The sequence below is a fragment of the Oreochromis niloticus genome, linkage group LG14 (assembly GCF_001858045.2).
Source record: "Oreochromis niloticus isolate F11D_XX linkage group LG14, O_niloticus_UMD_NMBU, whole genome shotgun sequence".
Taxonomy (NCBI): domain Eukaryota; kingdom Metazoa; phylum Chordata; class Actinopteri; order Cichliformes; family Cichlidae; genus Oreochromis; species Oreochromis niloticus.
In genome coordinates, this window is record NC_031979.2 from 4,959,662 (window position 1) to 4,974,975 (window position 15,314).

At 39.9% G+C, this 15,314-nt stretch overlaps 1 long non-coding RNA gene across 1 annotated transcript; it reads right to left on the minus strand.

Moving 5' to 3' along the window:
• Positions 1-11,396: 11,396 nt before the first annotated feature.
• On the minus strand, positions 11,397-14,794 carry LOC100709125 (uncharacterized). The gene is made up of 2 exons (XR_268271.2): positions 14,693-14,794; positions 11,397-12,346 (listed from the first exon to the last, which is right to left on the minus strand). It is a non-coding gene; the product is annotated as an uncharacterized LOC100709125 (long non-coding RNA).
• Between the last annotated feature and the right edge of the window lie 520 nt (positions 14,795-15,314).

Below are 15,314 nucleotides of genomic sequence, written 5' to 3' on the forward strand. Positions count from 1 at the left end.
GGATAAATACTATGATTTGGCAGATATACTATATTCAGCACAAAAACTATAACATAACAGACATTCCTGCACTTAGTAGTAATCTCATAACATAAAATAAATATTATGGTTCTGCCCCCAAACCATGATTTGGCACAAATACCATGATTTTTCAAAAATACTATGATTTAGCAGAAATACTATGATTGAGCAGAAGTACTAAGATGTAGTAGAAGTACTTTGATTTAGCACAAATACTATTATGGAGGAGTAATACTTTAACATGGGAGAAATATTGATATACACACACACATACACAGAGAGCAAAGTGTGCAGAGGCTGTTGAGAGTCTGGGTTTGGTATATCTAGGTCAGCTAAATTGGCTGCACCTGCTGTAATCAGCCCTTACACACACAGACACAGAGAGAGGTGTGAGTTTTCTGCAGTGTATTTCTCACATTCAGGATTCCCCTCGAACAAATGGCCATAATTTCCTAACCGTAGGGGCTAGAACGCTCATTCTGACACCGATTTGTTCAGAAGAGATGGGGGAATCTGCAGGTCTTCATAAATCAGAGATAAAATATAAATTATTAAAGATATATGACTTGTAATACACTGTAACTGAGCAGAGGCAAAGCAAAACTGCCTTGACTTGCCCTCAAACAATGTTTTGTAACTCTAAATCTATATGGAGCATCAAAATCATTCTTTCACCGTAAGAAACAGCAGGCTTTGGTGAACAGTCATGGGAATTTTCAGGTCTCTGTGGAACTCCATCAAAAAGATATGATGAGAGAAAAAAGTGCCTCATTTCCAGAGTTTGAAATCTGAAGAAATCTGAGCGAGGGACAAATTTCCTACCCTCAAACAAGTGTAATTCATGGCCAAACGGTAATAGGTGAGGAAAAAATTCTTGAATTGTGAGCATCAGTGACGTCTGAAGATATATTGGCACAAGCGTCATGTCTCAACTCTGTTTCGTTAAGGAGATATGACGATTTGAAAATGCCTCTCATTAGAGAATTCCAGCGCTGATTTTGAAGAAACTCTCCACTGAGTTTCTATGGAGAGTTTTGAGACTTTATGTTACTCTGAGGAGATTTGCAAAAACTCTATAAGTCCCACAACAATGATAGTGACATTTTCTGAAAGCCAACAGAAATACCTACGTTTTGATGTATAATTTGTGGGGGTTGAGTGGAAATTCAGCGAGTAGCAAGAAGTTGTTCAGACATGAAGAGAAAATTCAGAAAGGACGAGTGCACACTCTGAGTTAATTGCATAGCAACCATAGCAACGCATGTATTTTCTGAAAAATCACAATGTTGCAACTGAAAACTTAAAGAGGTATAAAATTAAAACGGTAGAAGATCTGAAAAAGCTGAATCATTCAGGAATAGCCCAATAGTCTGAGAACATTTTAAAGTTTGAATGGAGTTTCTAGGTGAAAGTATGACAAAGTAGTTAAGTTTCAAAAACAAGCAAGTTTTAGCAGAATTGTGGAAGTTTTCCATTCATTTCAATGGGACAAATTAAAGGAAAAAAGTGTAATATTTTAAAAAGTATAAGAGTAATAAACACCAAAAGTCATAGCAAACATTAGCAGAAAGAGCAGAACAGTATAGAGTTTGAACGGAGAAAATCGGCTGAAAACTGAGGCAGTAGATAGACGGCAAAAAACGTACGGAAGCAACTTGAAGAATAATAAAGAACTAGAAAAATTTGCATTTCCTGCGAAAATGCTGTGTGGATGCCTTAACGCTGAAGCTGTCTGCTGAAAAGCTGAAAAAGATGAAAAGTTGCAAAAAGTTGTATGGTGGTGAAAAAAAAATGTTACCCTGAGCAGGATTCGAACCTGCCCTCCTGGACTCAAGGTAGTTACTCATCTCACTGAGCTAAACTCATTCTCTCAAAAAAGAGGAGGAGAGACCGACAATTCTGCTAAAATGAGCAGAAGCTGCTCATTTTTTGTGCTGAGAAGAGGTGAAAAGCCTGAAAATTTTGCAGAAGAGAGATAAATCAGCAGAATTTCTGCGGAAAAGAGGTAGAACAAAAGAACAAAAGAGAAAACTGAAAACAGGTTTTGCCATGACCGGGATTTGAACCTGGCCCTTCTGGTCTGAAGGCAGCTGCTCATCTCACTGAGCTAAACTCACTCTGACCAAGAAGAGGTGGAGAGACGGACAACTCTGCTGAAATGAGCAGAAGCTGCTGAGAATTGTGCTGATAAAAGGAGAAAAGGCTGAAAATTTTGCAGAAAAGAGGTGAATCAGCAGAATTTCTGCAGAAAAGAGGTAAAGAAGCAACAAGTTGCGCTGAAAAGAGATGAATCAGCAGAATTTCTACTCAAAAGAGTTTTTTTCTGAAAACTGCTGAGATTTATGCTGATAAGAGGTGAAAAGGCTGAAAATTTTGCAGAAGAGGTGAATAAGCAGAATTTGGGCTGAAAAGAGGTTAAAATTCTGAAATTTCTGCTGAAAAGAGTTCAATCAGCAGAATTTCTGCTGAAAAGAGTTCTGCAGAACTCTTTTCAGAATTCTGCTGAAAAGAGTTTTTTTTGCTGAAAACAGCTGAAAAAGCTGGGATTTGTGCTGAAAAGTGGTGAAAAACCTGAAAATTTTGCTGAAAAGGGGTGGAAAAGCTGAAATTTGTGTTGAAAAGAGTTAAAAAGGTTTAACTGTTAACTGAAAGAAATGTTGCCATAAGCGGGATTTGAACCCGGGCCTCCCAGTCTGAGAACGGCTGCTCATCTCACTGAGCTAAAACACGGCTCAACCGGGCAAGGAAAACTAGTGACCCCACTGATAATGTGCAAAAATGGGCAAAAAATATTGCAAAAAAAATTCAATATCTCAAAAAGTATAGAAGTTATGAGCACCAAAAGTCATAGCACACATTAGCAGAAAGAGCAGAATTTTTTAAAGTTTGAACTGAGAAAATCGGCTGAAAACTGAGGCAGTAGTTAAGCGGCAAAAAGTGTACGGAAACCCCAAGAATAATAAAGAATAAAGAGAAACAGGAAAACAATTGTGTGGAAGCCCTTTAGGGCATCCACACAATAAAGAGAAACAGGAACTCAATAGTGTGGAAGCCCTTTAGGGCATCCACACAATAAAGATAAAGAATAAAGAGAAACAGGAACTCAATAGTGTGGAAGCCCTTTGAGGGCATCCACACAATAAATCCGAGGAATAGTAATATGTGTGCCTCTTGGCATAGGCACACATAATAATAATAATAATAATAAATCCGAGGAATAGTAATATGTGTGCCTCTTGGCATAGGCACACATAATAAATCCGACGAATAGTAATATGTGTGCCTCTTGGCATAGGCACACATAATAATAATAATAATAAATCCGAGGAATAGTAATATGTGTGCCTCTTGTCATAGGCACACATAATAATAATAATAATAATGATAATAAACAGAGCAGATACAATAGGGCCTTCGCACTCTCAGTGCTCGGGCCCTAATAATAATAATAATAAACGGAGCAGATACAATAGGGCCTTTGCACTTTTGTGCTCGGGCCCCAATAAACGGAACAGATACAATAGGGCCGAGCACTCGGCCCTAATAATAATAATAATAATAATAATAATAATAATAATAATAACAATAATAATAATAATAAACAGAGCAGATACAATAGGGCCTTCGCACTCTCAGTGCTCGGGCCCTAATAATAATAATAATAATAAACGGAGCAGATACAATAGGGCCTTTGCACTTTTAGTGTTCGGGCCCTAATAAATGGAGCAGATACAATAGGGCCTTCGCACTTTTGTGCTCGGGCCCTAATAAACGGAACAGATACAATAGGGTCTTTGCACTTTTAGTGTTCGGGCCCTAATAAATGGAGCAGATACAATAGGGCCTTCGCACTTTTGTGCTCGGGCCCTAATAAACGGAGCAGATACAATAGGCCCCGAGCACTCGGGCCCTAATAATAATAATAATAAGAAGAAGAAACGGAGCAGATACAATAGGGCCTTCGCAGTCTCGGTGCTCGGGCCCTAATAATAAACAGAGCAGATACAATAGGGCGTTCGCACTCTCAGTGCTCGGGCTCTAATAATAATAATAATAATAATAATAATAATAATAATAATAATAGTCAAAGGAATTTGCAAAGAAAAGCGTCTGGACTTCTTTGAATAATAATAATAATAATAAACAGAGCAGATACAATAGGGCCTTCGCACTCTCAGTGCTCGGGCCCTAATAATAATAATAATAATAATAATAAACAGAGCAGATACAATAGGGCCTTCGCACTCTCAGTGCTCGGGCCCTAACAATAATAATAATAATAATAACAATAATAACAATAATAATAATAATAATAATAACAATACACGGAGCAGATACAATAGGGCCTTCGCACTCTTGGTGCTCGGGCCCTAATAATAATAAACAGAGCAGATACAATAGGGCCTTCGCACTCTCAGTGCTCGGGCCCTAATAATAATAATAATAATAATAATAATAATAATAATAATAACAATACACGGAGCAGATACAATAGGGCCTTCGCACTCTTGGTGCTCGGGCCCTAATAATAAGAAACGGAGCAGATACAATAGGGCCTTCGCACTCTCGGTGCTCGGGCCCTAATAATAATAAGAAACGGAGCAGATACAATAGGGCCTTCGCACTCTCAGTGCTCGGGCCCTAATAATAATAATACCGGAGCAGATACAATAGGGCCTTCGCACTCTCAGTGCTCGGGCCCTAATAATAATAATAATAAATAGAGCAGATACAATAGGGCCTTCGCACTGAGAGTGCTCGGGCCCTAATGATAATAATAATAATAATGATAATAATGTACAACATTTAGTAAAATAACTGACTTTTAAATAAAATGACCCATATTTAAGATCTCCATCCATCTATTCTCTTTCGCTTATCCTTATCAGGGTCGTGTGGGGGCTGGAGCAAATCCAAGTTAGCATAGGGTGAGAGGCACGGTACACACTGGACTGTCAGGCAACACAGATAACCATTTTCACTCGCATTCACACCTATGTGCAACTTAGAATCACCTGTTACCCAATCCCACCTGCTGCATGTCTTCGGAATCTGAGAGGAAGTCAGACTACCTGGAGATAATGGAGAGGACGTGCAAACCCCACACAGAAAGGCCCTGGATATATCACAAGAATATATAACCTGTTTGGTTTTTATTGTCTCTCTGTTAATGCTTTTTCAATATCACATTAACTTTTTATGTTTTGTCAAAAATAAAAAACAGTATATTCGTACATTTATTTTGTTTTGTTTTAGTTTTGTTGAGTGTTTATAATATATTAATTACAACATTTTTTATAATTAAAAGAAAAGACATGTTTTAAGAGATTTTTAAGTAGTGATAAATAATCATGTTTACATTTCATGTAATAAAATGCAATTGTGTAAAAACTTAAACAGTTTGAGGCACTAACTTTCACACAATTTTCTGGTAAAGTCAACTAATTCAGGCTATGTGCCATTATTAGGTTGTTCTTACTGCACCACCAAGTGAGAATAGGAAGTACAGTTTTAGGAAATTAGACAGTGTAATTTAAATATATCTTCTCTAATCTGCATCAAACTTAACTGACATTATGTCATTTAGTGGGAAGAGGAAATGTCACATTTTACACGTCCATATATTACTCATAGATTGATTGCATCTATTTCAGAAGTAAATTTTAATTTAACAGCAAAAAAAGGTACATCCTTCACCTGCATGTATAAAAAGGAAAACAAGCCTCTTGGAGCCAAACAATATAGAAATATATATATGCATATAGGTATTTCATTGGATCTATATAGAAAAGTACCACCTATCATTTGTTATGCAACTTCAAATGTCAGACAATGTTGGAAATAGTTCCATCTCCATCTGCGATTCTCTTCTTGTCTTCTTGTATGTTTTGCATATTGCATTTAGTTTTTTGTTGACTACTAGTTCATGTACCCTAGTTTATCACTACTAGTATATAAACATTATATATGATGATGATGAGATAGCCTTTATTTGTCAGTTGCAGGTCTTTTGCCCACAACCGAGATGACAGACCTTGCCGACCGTACATACAATACACAAACATCACGTTGGGGAGACAGGTCAGGCTAGGTAGCGAGGAAAAAAAACATAGAAATGTGTAACACAAAAGGATAATACAGGAATGCACAGATATCAACACATTATAGCACAATAAACACAGACAAGCAACATGGGAAAGTGTTCCAGTGTGTACATCTGATCTGGGACCGCTGCAATCTTCGACTGCACCTCCAACTGACCCGATGTCCACATCAGAGGGGAGGTAAGCGTTGGAGGTGGCGTTGGATCTGGGGTAGGGAGGATGATGCGTCAGTGAGTGCTTATCAGTATCAGTATATGTATGTGTATGCGTGTCCATAGTTCAGCTGAGACAGTGTCCTTCGCCCTGCCAGGCTAAGTAAACAGTCTTCCAGCCAACCCAGGTGGCCTTGCATGGAATGGGAAGGAACAGTCTAAACACAGTCGTTATCAGGGTGTTTTTGTTCGGCTCCAGCCTTGCGACCGCAGCTGGCGCCAAGAGGGTATCCGCATGAAGTGAAGTGATGGTGCTTTTTACTTCAGTGCGAACAGCTCATATGAATTTCAAAGTAGTTCTACAGTCCAACACTGGTCTCTCAATCTCCCATTGGAGAGCTGCGAGCTTCGCCATACTTGCGTTCTGTGATGTTGTCATTCTTGTGTTCAAAGAGGCGATTCTGAGAAGTCACGACAGTGTGCCTCCCCGAGATGTCATCTGATTTGCGCCCAGAGATGTTATTCCGAGATAGCCCTTCCGAGATGTATCCAGTCTGCATTCAGAGATTTTATTCTGAGTATTCACAGCAGCCGTAGCCTCTCCAAGATCTCATCCGTGCTGCACTCAATGAGCCCATTTTGAGAAACTCACGCCTCTTCCCATCGTTTCAATCCTAGCAGGCAGCCTTGTGGAGGTTTGAACAGCCGGTTCCGCTTTCTTAATTCTTCGATAAGTCAGGGCCAAGCCAGCCCCGATCAGCCAGAACCCTGTTATCATGGTTCTGAATAGGTAGATATCTTCAGCACTCAGGCCCACCCGAGCCCAGACTCCTCGTTGAGAAAAGGGTGTCAATTGCATTCAGGGACCAGTTGATCCAATCCATAATTCCTCTTTTAGGTTTTAGAGAACAGACTGTGAGAGAGTGTTCCAAGGAAAAGTAATACAAAAGTAATACAAAAAACACGAGACCAGACAAGGACATAAGCAGGGAAGATAAGGGAGAGGAGAGGGGAAAAGTACGTCCGCCTCCTCCGAGAGCTGAGAGACCCTCCATGCATGGTTAGGAGCTTTCTTGTCTTTATGTCAGTGGCTTCTATCTCTTCCTTTGGCCAACTTATTATACCAGCTGGGTACCTGATCACAGGCAGGGCGTAGGTGTTGATAGCCCGGATCTTGTTCTTACCGTTCAGCTGACTCCTCAAGACTTGCCTGACCCTCTGCAGGTACTTGGTGGTTGCAGCTTTCCTAGCTGCCTCTTCATGGTTCCCATTCGCCTGCGGGATCCCCAGGTACTTGTAACTGTCCTCTATGTCTGCAATGTTGCCTTCTGGTAGCTCGATCCCCTCAGTTCTGACTACCTTCCCTCTCTTTGTTATCATCCGACTACACTTCTCCAGCCCGAATGACATCCCAATGTCATTGCTGTATATCCTGGTAGTGTGGGTCAGTGAATCGATGTCTCGTTCACTCTTGGCATACAGCTTGATGTCATCCATGTACAGGAGGGGGCTGACAACTGCTCCGTTCCGTAGTCGGTATCCGTAGCCGTAGCCAGTCTTGTTAATGATCTCAGTGAGGGGGTTCAGGCCTATGCAGAACAGCAGTGGGGACAGAGCATCTCCTTGGTAGATCCCGCACTTGATGGTGACTTGTGCTATGGGCTTGGAGTTGGCCTCTAGTGTTGTACGCCACATCCCCATTGAGTTCCTGATGAAGGCTCTTAGGGTCCTGTTGATCTTGTACAATTCTAGGCATTCCAGTATCCAGCTGTGGGGCATTGAGTCATCCAGGCAGTGCACAGGTTGGTCAGCCTGGTCTTGCAGTCTCGGCTGACTGTTCTGTCTACCAGTAGCTGGTGTTTTGCGCCTCTGGTATTCTTGCCAATCCCTTTCTGTGCCCTGCTCATGTATTGACCCATGTGCCCTGTTCATATTAGCTGATATGATGCCTGACAGGAGCTTCCATGTAGTACTGAGGCAGGTTATTGGTCGGTAGTTGGTTGGGACCGGTCCCTTCTTGGGGTCCTTGGGGATCTGGACCGTCCGACCTTCGGTTAGCCATTCCGGGTGTCTCTCATCAACTAGCAGCTGGTTCATTTGTGCTGCCAGACGCTCGTGGAGTGCAGTCAGCTTCTTCAGCCAGTAGGCGTGGACCATGTCGGGGCCTGGTGCTGTCCAACTCTTCATATTGGAGACCCTTGCTTAGATGTCTGCCACCGTGATGGTTACTGGACGGTTGCTATGGTCTGCCCTCAGATCCACTAGCCACTGAGCATTGCCGTTATGGGTTGCGTCCTTCTCCCATATGCTCTTCCAGTATTGCTCCGTCTCCAGCCTTCGTGGTGCTGTTCTCTTATTGTTCCCTTGCCACTGAGAGTACACCTTTGCTGGTTCTGTGGAGAACAGCTGGTTTATTCTCTTGCCTTCTATCTCTCTGGTGTACCTCCTCAAGCGGCTGGCCAAGGCTGTGAGTCTTTGCTTGGCAGTTTCCAAGGCCTCGGGTATGGACAGCTTGCTGTATTTTTTATGCACCTTCTTTGTCGCAGCTTTCTGCAACTCCGATAGTTGGCTAACCTCCCTCCGTGCTACTTTGATATATATATATGTGTGTGTGTGTGTGTGTGTGTGTGTGTACATATAGGGATTTCATTGAATATATATGGTGTGTTCAATCGAAAAACCTTGGTGATATTAAATTGTGAGATTTGTGAAATGTCACTGAAGGGGGGATGTAGAGCCATTCCACCTGTTGATCCTTGGCATTGGATATCAAACTATTATATATAAAAAAGTGTCTAATCTATCCCAAACTTCACATGCTTGATAAGAGTACAGAAAGCTACAAGTGCAGGAAATGCATCAATTGCAGTGATCACAGGTGCAACAGCCATATCATCGCTTCTCGCAGCTTTTATTATTAGTAGTGGTAGTAGAAGAAAAGTAGTGTTAGTATTGCATTTTAAGATGTGTTTAAATTTTCATACAGCCAGTCCATCATTTCTTTTTACACAAATTCTTTTAATTTAACAGCATGTATTAATGGTATAGTGAATTGCTATGGAACAGAAAGTTCTTATTTGGCTTGGAAACGGTCATGAAACTTTGCTATGGACACATTTGTGCATAAATGTGCATATGAATGTTTCACACACAAAGTAGTGATTCATCAAGGTTTTCATACCTTAATTTTTATTCTTAAATTATCATATTTAGAAGTTCCATTTTGTCACACTGTCAGGCTCAACTCTCAAAACCTGAAACCATTAGTGATGTCGAAGCAGTGCACTGTTTGTGAATGTGGCCCAATGATCCCATGCACTCTGCCAATGGAGTAAAAGCATGCCTGGATAGAAAACAATGGAACACTATTAGTCATGGATTGCCCTCCTCAGATCTCTGACCTTAATATAAATGAAGCAGTATAGAATTGTCTTGACAGAGAACAAAACAAAAAGGCAGAAAACACTTAAAGTGCTTTGTAATGTCTTTTAAGGAGCCTAGAAAACTATTTTTCAAGAAAACTGAAAGGAATTACAAGAAATCCGTCCTCTGTCCTGTCATCCATCCGTCTTCTTCCGCTTATCCTAGGCCGGGTCAAGGGGCAGCAGCCTAAGCAGAGAAGTCCAGACCTCCCTCTCCCCGGCCACCTCATTCAGGTTGTCTGGGGGAACACCAAGGCATTCCCAGGCCAGCTGAAAGATATAATTTCTCCAGCATGTCCTGGGTCTGCCCTGGGCCTACTCCTGGTGGGACATGCCCAGAACACCTCGAGGAGGCGTCCAGGAGGCATCCTTGTTAGATGCCCAAATCACCTCAACTGGCTTCTTTCGATGTGGAGGAGCTGCAGCTCTTCACTGAGCCCCTCCTGGATGGCTGGATGGCTAAGCTCCTCACCCTGTCTCTAAGGGACAGGCCAGGCACCCTAATTTCCGCCGCTTGTATTTATGATCTTGTTCTTTCGGTCACTACCCACAGCTCATGGGTACCCTCGATGAGGGTAGGGACATAGATCGTCATCCGCATCACTGCAGCCACAGTTATGGCTGCACTGACGTCAACCTCTCGCTCCCTTTTCCCGTCACTCGTGAACAAGACCCTGAGATATTTTAATTCTAAGCAAATGGATGGACCACAACACATGTTTTTTTTGTTAAATGCAGCTATTTCTGTATGCTTTGTCCGTTCAGCCACACTTTTAGGTCACTAAAAACTAACATTTGGAAAATTCATTCTAAGGAGAATATATTAAGAAATTTACAATAGTGTGGGTTTTTTGTGTGTGCTTGTGACAAAGTGGGTGAGAACACTATTTACCCAGAGTTTAGGTTTGTTATGCTTAGTTAACATTCTTGTTTTGATTTAGCCATACCTTGTCTTTTTTCTATAGTTAGCAAAAATTTACTGTCCCGGGTTTGCTTATGTTTTCCACTTTTACAGATTATTTAATATAATATCTTTTAAATCAACTTTGACAAGTTTGTTAAGTTAGCATTTCATTTATTTAAACTGTTAGCTTGTCCACTTTGTTTAAACTCACCTTACTTACCTGTGTTCCAGGAGCAAAAGGAAGAAGCGCTGCCTCACTTCCTGTATTTACAGTTTCCTGCTTAGTGCTGACCTCACAGGAAGGGACCAGGTGAAGAGGGGGAAGAAAATTGTTGTAATTTAATAAAGTCAATTTTAGGGTTTTGTTTGCTTGATAGTTGTATGTATTATTGTAAAATGTAATGGCTACACTTTAGAGGTGTGTATTTTATTTCTGGTAAAAAGTATCATCATAAGTGTATGATTACGAATGTAATGTTTAGTATTACCCATTGAATGGAATATTGCATAGGAGAATATTGTGTTTGGATATGAGTATTTAAGCAGAGAACTCAGGTGTTCGACTGAGGAGGATCAGGTCAGTGTAACTGAGTGCACTTGACATTAATTTTGGTTTAAGTTCATTATGTTTATTTGCACCAAGTTAACTTTGGAGTTAACAGAATCTGTCTCCTGCCCTTCTTTAGCCACTTTGGCCAAGCTTTCTCACAATGCTTGATGCCAAGATTATATTTGAGAACAAGCAGCAAAACCCCTGTTGTAATAATAAATAATAAAATGTAATAAAATCACATTGTGTTTTACCTCTTTATTTGCAAAAATGCAAATCTCTTATAAGGCACTTTGTTACACTTTGAACAAGTCATGAATGACTCAAATGTTTGGATGTCAATGACTTTGCGGATCAGGTTTCTAAACATTTTGAAGATGAAGAAATGCATGTGTGATCCTACTGGTCTTAAAATAAAATATTTCACAGTGACATTCACATAAGGTAGGCGCAAGAATTATTCTAAACATGTCACACATATTTTTACAGATACTGTAAATGTGAGATATGTCTAAAGTGTGGTAAAGGCCTGGGACCTTGTTTGCATTGATTTGAAATATTTTTAACAGCACAAGTCACAAGACCAATGTTTTACATTGAACATTTTAGACATTAAACACCTGTGGTCACATTTTGAAAGCTCTGCATAAGTACTTTGGTACGCAGGATAGTGCACTGTTTTGTAAAACATACACACAAATCCATCAGTGGCTGTAACTCTAACAACCAAGATTAAATGTGGTTTTACCCTCATACATTTGAAGGCACCAAGGAGCAATGTTTTCTTCTTTTTGCAGCATGAAGACACACTTTGAAGAAGGGTTTCCTTAAAATAAACAATAGTCCTAGGCCCAGTAACTGGCCTGCACAAGGATGGTCATCACATGATAGGGTCAATCCTTTCGATATAACCAAGTCAATTTGCCACAACAGTTGGGAAGTAGATGCTTCTTTAGTGTCTACTCAATAGCGTCAGGCCTGGTGGCCACGTAGACAAAGACGATGATAAGTAAGACCACTACAGCCAGTGTGGGCAGGACTACAGTAGCAACCTGCTGACGGGCTTCTTGCATTGCCTGCTTGCGCTCCTTCTTGTCCTTAGAGGTTTCTTTCTTCGGCTTGCCTTTAAGCTGCCTCATTACGACCAAGTGATGATTTGTCTTGCTGTGCTCACCGGAACCTGGGGAAGAGGCCTGGGGAAGCATACAATAGTTAAGTTCTGTTGTAGAAATCTACACACCAGCTTTCTAGAAATAGAGACTGGATGTCTTGGCATTAATATTTCTATTACTTCTCCTGAAACACTTTTTCTATGCAGTTCGTTTATAGTACTACCACACACACTTGTTGTAAATTACATTGTGGCACAAAGGAGTAATAGAAATGAGTTCACACCTAGTTGTTTTAAGTCTCAGTTTCAGAAGTAAGCAGACAAAAATGATACTGATATAGCAGTCTCAAGAGTTAACAAGGACACGATTCCACACTGTCCAATAATGGCTGACAAAGGGTTCAAGCCAAGTCCCTTATGTGTTCCTCCACCATTATGACAATGTCTATTGCTTCCATTTCAATTCGACAAGCAAACTCAATTCAGTTACATTTTTATAATGTCAGTCACAACATTGTATCAAGGTGCCTTTACCTTTAAGTTATAAAACCTACAATATTAGATGGAAAACGTCAATGATCAGATTATTCCTTGTTGCATCCCCTTTAAAGAAATAGAGCCTGGTAGATTTGGGTTTAGGAAGGGGCATCCACCTGCCTTGACATGTAACACACAAGAACCTTCCATTTTCTTCAGTTTCAGTACAAATGCTTACAACAATAACAGGTATTTATGACATTTACAAATGATGTACTGTCCGTGTTTACAGTGAGGCTCACAATTTTTGAACAGCAAAGGTTAAAATATCAACACTACAGTCTAAATATCAGGAGAGTGAATCAATATGCTTTCACAGATTTTAGTTATTTAGAATTTTTTTAAGTTATAAATTTGTTTTCAAGATATTGCATTCACAGGATTACTAGAAAACTTTGCCTCTGACCTCTGTCCTTGAGGCTGAGGTCCCTAAGATTTTAAACCTGTCTGAGATTTTTAGTAGATAAACCTACAGCATTAATTTCAAAATTCTAAGCAACTTCCTCCTTGAGTTATCGCATTCATAGGATTTTCAGAAAACTCGAACTCTGACCCTGACCTTGAGGTCGAGGTCACTAAGATTCAAACTCGTCCGAGATTTTTAGTTAATACACCTATGGTATCATTTGAAATTCCTATGTTGCTTCATTCTCGAGTTATCGCATTCACAAACTTGGGTGTCCACATTGGCCATCTGCCTACCTGCCCACCTAGCAGGGTGATGACAATACCCAATCAGCCTTTTAAAACTGGATAAAAACCAAATAAAGAGAGACGGAATACCTATTAAGCTCTACTTGTACATATTTGCCAATACTATCATTATTATTATTTATTTTTATTATTATTATTATTATTATTATTATTATTATTATTATTACTACTATCATCATAAATTGCAAATTATTAGTTCTTCTCTTGTAATATTATTATTGCTGCTATGTACTATGTTTTAGCATTGTTCATTTCCTACCTATGGTCAAAGTAGAATCACTAATTAACTTTAGTAGGTCTCTCTTTGAAAAAGAGATTTTAATCTCAGTGAGACCATTACCTGGAGAAATTCTTAACTAACAATAAAGCATTATTCCATAATCAGATTATTCCTTGTTGCATCCCCTATATTGCTACAAAAGAATACACTGTAAGCTTCAAATCAAATTCACCCAGGTGAATTCCAAACAACCTTTGCTGCACCGAGATTCAAACAAACCAAGCACACCAATTATCATTCGTTTTCTACGTATCTAAATAAAGCAAGTTTCACGAGTCTATTTAAAAAAAAATCAGAGGTAAGGGAAACAGCAGTTTGGAGGGCAAGAAATGTTCAGTCGCTAACGTTCAAGATACACTTGGTCATTACCAGTCTCCAGCATGCAGAAATACAAAAAAAAGATTCCGAAGCAGTCTGACCTTCGACAGTCGGCTCGCCCATATTTACTAGGGTTAGGGTAAAAGTAGTACCCCAGTTGTGAGTATCGCGGCACAGTGTATTCATATTAAGCTAACGTTACACTTCGTAACATTAGTTCCACACAGAGAAGGTGCTGACCTCACAAGGGACTGCGTTAAATGCAGGAGTTTTCTAGTCTTCCCATTTTCTCTTAGACAGTATTAAGTACTGTCGAGGAAGTTACGGTTTTGTATCCGGTGCCTTTCAGTGACAGTAGTTAGTATAGTAGTTAGTTCTAACTTTAGGTAGCGTGAGCTTCATCGATGACATAATACTGCTGACGATTCAGCAGCACTGAGTTACTTTACTATTAGCAGTGAGTTACAAGTAACTGTCCTGAGTTGGGACAGTTTCTGTTGGCCAGCATATTTCTACCGCACTCGTAATAGTCGGGGTCGTTATAGGAGAGAATCACAGCGTGAAAGAATAGTTACAAACCTTGTCGTCACGGATCTCGACGTGGCAGTCCGTGGAAGACTTGGTGGAATACTACTGTTAAATGGTTAGCGTGTAAATAAGGAAACTTCCGCCCTTGACCTTCAAAATAAAATACTACATGAAACTTTTTGTGCCAAAATCGATCAAAAAGTGATTTCCGATGTTTCTACGGTTTTTAAAGTCTAATACCTTTACTTATATTACATATATTAGTAAATACTGTAGGGAACAGAGGTTGAACATGTTATAGTCTGTGTAGGTTCTCGGTTGTCCAGGTCATGGTAATCTAAGGAGCTTGGAAAGAAAAGCAACTGGGCTTCTTTAGGTGTCTTGAAGACGCTTCACCTCTCATCCAAGAAGATTCTTCAGTTCTAAGAGCAAATAGCGGAGAGTCCCAGAAGTGCTTAAATAGCTAGGACTCTACCAATTTCTACCAACCATATGTCACAAACCTGTCTAAACAGACCACAAAACTCTCAAAGTTACACATTAGTCCCAATTATTAAATCTCAAAACAACCACTGTGCATTAACAGGTGTTCTTACAAATGTAAATAATGCTTGACCTAAGTATATGGATCACAATTTGAGCAATTGCTTAACATTGTAATTCCAATATATAA